This window comes from Maniola jurtina, chromosome 6 (genome assembly GCF_905333055.1).
Source record: "Maniola jurtina chromosome 6, ilManJurt1.1, whole genome shotgun sequence".
Taxonomy (NCBI): domain Eukaryota; kingdom Metazoa; phylum Arthropoda; class Insecta; order Lepidoptera; family Nymphalidae; genus Maniola; species Maniola jurtina.
The window spans coordinates 7,444,269-7,450,514 of NC_060034.1; positions in this window are offsets into that span (position 1 = coordinate 7,444,269).

Here is a 6,246-nt window from a genome sequence, read left to right on the forward strand (position 1 = left end):
AAATCCCACCGACAGTAGGTATCTATTGTACCTACAATAAGTAAGTACTTACATATCGGTGGAAAATCTTCTCTCAGTGAACAAAAGCTTATGAAGAAAAGAAAATCTACTTATCATGCACATTTTCAAGTAGGTATCTACTATCTAGACTCAGCGATTTGAGCTGTAGGTACTTACGTTGATCAATCAGTTTTCCTATTACATTAGAATAGCTGGAAAATTTTACTGTTTGTTAGATAGATATAGGTATCTAGGTAAGTATTGTTTTATATCAGATCTGCGTAAGAGCAGTAACACGGAAGATCGTCTTGGTTACACTATAATAATACGAGTATATCGGGTCATGTACGATTTGTAACAGGTAGGCCGTATGTATTAGGAGCCGTATGGAGCCAGGAGCACCTAATAGCGCGGCGACGACTTGACGACGCCGACGGCGGCAGGCGAATCATCCTACCTTCATCCTACACATCATCGGCAGTGCAGTAAACAGCTTCTAGGAGCCACGTAGTGGCACTAGGCGCATGTATATTGAGTAAGTAGGTACCGATAGAACCGTTCATAATTACGTAGAGGTGGTCTCTCCCTGGCGCAGTGGCTGTGGTCTTATTAGTGGGAGGTCCCAGGTTCGATTTCAGGCAGGGGTTTGGAATTACATGATTTCTAAATCTCTGGTCAGGTCTGGTGAGAGACTTCGGCCGTGGCTAGTTACCACCCTACCGGTAAAGCCGTGCCGCCAAGCGATTTAGCGTTCCGGTACGATGCCGTTTAGAAACCAAAGGGGTAGGTATGGGTTTAATAAAAAACTGCCATAGCCCTTCCAGGTTAGCCGGCTTTCATCTAAGACTGCATCGTCACTTAGCACCAGGTGAGAATGCAGTCTAGGACTAACTGTATCTGAATAAAATTAAAAATAAAGTTAGTACCTGAGTACCTAATGCAAAAAATACACACTAGCTAGCTAGGGTCTTAGAGTCCTAGCGCCTCGCGTCGCCGCGCGCGCCGTGGCGCGTTGTATCTTACCCATCCCTATATAAAAGGAAGTAACGGCGCTAAGGAATGTTGCTAAGTGAAATGTAAACCGATGCTTATTGAGGGCATTTGGAGGGTCGAGTCAAAGGCGCCGCCCGAACTACGCGTCGTCGCCGCGCTGGACTTCGGAATGATCGTAACGCGTCCAGGGAATCCATTATCCAAACATGTTAATTGTTTAATTCTTTCATTTCCGCATTATTAGATCTAACTATACCAGTCTACATCTATACTATGTACCTACTTCTCTTCTGAAAATAGTAGGTAAGTATAAGTAAAACTAAGTCGCTATATGCGTTTGTCTGGAAAATTACTTAGGTATCCGTTATAGGTAGGTATAGGTAAGTACTTACCTACCTAACTTCTAATTGGATAAATTAAACCTCTCATTGGATTTCAATGCGATTTCCGCATTTTGCCTTAATTTAGAACTAAGTATTTTATTGTAAATGTTTCCTCGCTCGAATGGACCTTCTCCAGGTGTTGGTTGGTCGACCAGGACTCCTGCATCCTAAATAGCAGTAGGTATAATATGTAGGTATATCATAGTAATTGGAACAGTAGATGGCTGGATAGTCGGAAATGGCTTCGATTTTGAAAAAAAATTTGAAAAAAAATATACTTAAGTGTCATTCTTGAGTTCACAAGGCACGGAAATACCTCAAAAGACGCTGAGTAAAGATTCGGTTCTGATCGCGCTAATATCTAGGTAGATCCTTACTTATTGAAAGATAAGGTAAAACTAGACAACTAAGCTTTTGTTGGTGATTAGGTGAGAAGGTAAGTCCCAGGTAGGTACCTACCTAACCTACCTACCTTTGTTTGTCTGACTCCTTTCACGACTGGACCGTTCAAGCAATTTTGATGCAATTTGGCAAAGCGATTGCGGTACCTATATCTTAGACACGAATAGGTATAAAGAAGCTACTTATGTCCTGGAAAATTAAAGCATTCCTTCGCTATTTTAACCTTCGTTCCTTCGTTATTTTAATATAAAAATACCTGATGGTAGGATCGGTAGGTAGGTAGGGATATCCCTACCTACCTACCGATCCTACCATCAGGTAGTGTTGCAATCAATTATAAAAGATAATTCTAGGTACAAGGAAAGCGTAGGAGAATCTTAAACCGACGACCACCTCCGCGTTCACTGACGATCACAAAGCGGCCCGGCTCTGAGTAAATACGACCACGTGTTTACTCGACTGTGTTTGCCTTGTTTGCTCTTTGACAGCAATCTTCATGTCACGCCTAACTGGGAGGAACAATATCGACACCGAAATCATCTAAGAATCCTTTAAAAAGAGTCCTCTTTGAATATCATGTAGATAGACCGTACCTTATCTTATACACCAGGGTCCAAAAACTAGAAATGTACTTAGTCCAAGCAAGCAAGGACCAAGGGCTAAAGGCGTAAAACTATTAGGGTCTCATAAATCGGTTTTGTCATGCCTGGAAGTCTCTTCCTAGGCTCAAAAAGAAGCAGAAGAACACTCCGAATTGGAAAAGAAGAAGACTATAAAACACTTGCAATAAGTATTATGTAGGTATTGCAATCAAAAATTTGGATTAAGTATGTACCAAATATGGCGAGTGCTCGAAAACCCACAAGGATTTTATGTAATTATTGTCTTTTTATGTTAAAAATAAATAAAGGAAAGATAAATAAGTGGGTTCATGTGGGAATAGGTATACCTAGTACCTACCTAAGTCCTACTTACTTTGGTTTTCTTCGATAGGACATACCTACTTAGGTACAAGACATACAAGGGGTAATAACCTACTTACTACCTATACCTACCTACTTACCTGTTGTTTAGTGATTTCAGGTTGTGCCACCACAGCGCAATTTTGCGTAGCTTGGAGAAAACACGAAGAAAAGAAACTTGCTGTTTCTAATCAACATTGGACACCTGCTAAGTGCATCTACAACCACAACGCAAATGCTTTCTTTTTCTTCTTTGTTAGCTCTTAAATTTTATCCATTGTTGGACATAGGCCTCCTCACGTGCACGCCATTCTTCTCGGTGTTGGGTGAGCCTCTCCAAGTTTTCCCCGCAAGCTTGGTGATGTCGTTGGACCAACGCGACGGGATGGTTGTCTTCCAACGTTTCTCCTTCCAGTACGTGGCCTAGATTCCAGTCCAGTCCAAAATGTTTTATACCTTCCTAATTAACATTTTCATGTTCGAGTGAAATTAGCGGGAGGCGCAAAAACGCAGCCTTTTTGCCATTGAATAGGAATGGGATAGGGGTAACCGCAAGGAGTGATTCACATTGCTATAAAAATGTGATCTCGCATCCGGTTTTTCTTTTCGGAATTACCTGTTCCTAGTCTTAAATAAATAATCAGGTAGTAGGTAGGTACCTAGTCTACAAACAGAATGAGAAACGCACGATGAAGATACGTACCTACCGGATATTTATACTGTGATGCATCTTAGGATTCAGTAATGAACAGCTGCCTGATTCATAAACATTTTATTTACACCTACTAAGTATAAAAATTACGTGCCTACGGTAAAATACCTACCTAGTATAAAATCTTGTAGAATAATATTTTTAATTAAGTAGGTATAGGTAGGTATACCGGTACCACTGTACTACCTATTATGTATTCTGAGATACCGGTAAGATTCTTTGCTAGAAAGTAAAAGAAAACGTAAATATGAAGATGATGATGCATGATGATGCTAAGACGAAGCCCAAAGACAAAGGTCACCCCTACGTTCCATTACTTAATTAATTATGATTTCTTTTGTTTTATATTAATTTAAAAAAATAGGAAAGTAATTTAATTAAGTAAATACTTAGGTAGGTACCTATGTAAGTTGCAGATAAGTTAAAATTAAAAAAAACCCCGATACAAAAACCTCTTTAAGAAAACTAGAAAAGAGCTGATAACTTTTAATCGGCTGAACCGATTTTCTTCGATTATAGCTATGAATACCTACTCTCGATCAAGACACCTTTCAAACAAAAAAAACTAAATTAAAATCGGTTCCTTCGTTTAGGAGCTTCGATGCCACAGACAGATCAGACAGATACACAGATACACACGTAAACTTATAACACCCCTCTTTTTGAGTCGGGGGTTAAAAATAAGACTTTCTTCTTTATTTTTGTACCACGGCTGTGCGAAGCCTACCGCACCGGTGCCTGTAACGGCCCGCGCCGCCGCCGCCGCCCGCCGCACGCGCCTCTGCTTTCGCTATGTATCTATCGATGTCTATGGTTCTGGTGGTCAGCCCAAACAACACAAAGCTGCATCTGCAACTGGAAGTGCAGTAGATAAGTAGGTAGAGTTTCTTTCGACAAATGATACCTAGGTTTGAGCATGTGCGTGTTTTATCATTATGTCTCGACACGCAGAAAGATAAAAAGTATCTCGGTTTATCTACCTATGTACCTAATAATATATAAGTAAATATACATACTTTAGTAAATAACTTTATTAAGTTGGTAATATGAAACTAAAAAGTGAACCTAATTTCCTACCTACAATCAAAGAATAAGTAAGTAAGTTGGTTTACTTTTAGTTCCGTATCTGAAAGGTGCCAACAGGACTCTATTTTACGACTCCGCTGTCCGTCCGTCCGTCTGTCTGTCGGCAGGCTGTACCTCGTGAACCATAATAGGTAGAGAGTTGAAAACACAGAATGTGTATTTCCATTGCAGCTATAACAATAAATACTTAATAAGAATTCCAAAATGACAGCCATGAAAAAAAAATAAGAAGTGTTATTTCTTGTACGATGGTAGGGAACCTTTCGTGTGTGAGTCCGACTCGCACTTCGCCGATTTTTAAGTTTAACAAATGAAAAATCTACATAATAACAACACCTGATACCTAATTAGTTGTTATCACTTAGATTCTATTAACTACGCTGGTTAATCCTTTAGAAGTGATATCTTGATAAAGTCAGGATTATCGGTGAACATGAAAGAAGGTAAATGAATTTTTAATCCCTCTTTCCCTTCGTCATAGCCGTATCAGTCGCACCTATCATATGGCTGCGAGTGCACATTAAAATGTCACAGCAATTTTTAGGATTCCGTACCTCAAAAGGAAAAACGGAACCCTTATAGGATCACATTGTTGTCTGTCTGTCTGTTTGTCTGTCCATCTGTCTGGGTTATAGTTTTTTCAATATTTTTTTTAAGATTTAAAATGGAACCCTTATAAAGATCACTTCGTTGTCTATCTGTCTGTCTGTCGTGTCTGTCAAGAAAACCTATAGAGTACTTCCCGTTGACCTGCCAGTAGATAGGTCTTATGGCACAAGTAAAGGAAAAAATCTGAAACCATGAGTTTGTGGTTATACATCACAAAAAAAAAATTAAAATGTCTTAAAATTTTCAAAATAAGATAACTAGGTAAACCAAGTGGGGTATCATATTATGAAAGGGTTTTACTTGTACATTCTAAAACACATTTTTTAATTTATTAATTTATTTTTATGCATAATAGTTTTTCATTTATCGTGCAAAGTACCGGAAAAAATACCCGTGAACGGAACCCTCGGTGCGCGAGTCTGACTCCCACTTGGCCGGTTTTTTTTATTCATGTTATAATCTCTTAGGTTGAAATCTATAGAGCGCACTTTGACTTTGGTTAGACTTAAGTCTCAGTTAAAACGAGACAGATTTATGCCAGCGGTATATAGCGCTGTCTCGTTTTAACAGTATCTTAAGTCTGAGCAAAGTCAAAGTACGCTCTATAGATCTCAGCCTTAGAGATGTGAATAAAGCTAAAATGTAGCACAATTAAAAACTTGTTTATAGGTATATATTTAAGTTTAAAGCATGCTCATGGCTGCAATTTCCAGCTTATTACGTAGGCCGCGATTACCAATTACACCTGTAAGTTTTAACCACCTTACGAAGGTAATAATTAATCGACAGCATATTAACAACAAAACTAAGGTACGAGTATATGTAGGTACTTGTTTAGACTAGTTTTGTCGTAAGTTTATCATGTAAGAGACTTACGCCAGTAAAACTTACAGGTGTAACAGGTGACTCCGAGGCCTTAGGTATAAGCATGCGCCCGAAAAGTTACAGTAATTGCACTTCATTTTCATACGTTATCTTAAAAGCATTGTTTAAGGTGTTATTGATAAGATAATAGTAGGTACCTACCTACCAGATTATATAAAACAAGGGAAATTCCTAATTTACATAATCGTACCATTTATTAGTTATTATGTATTAA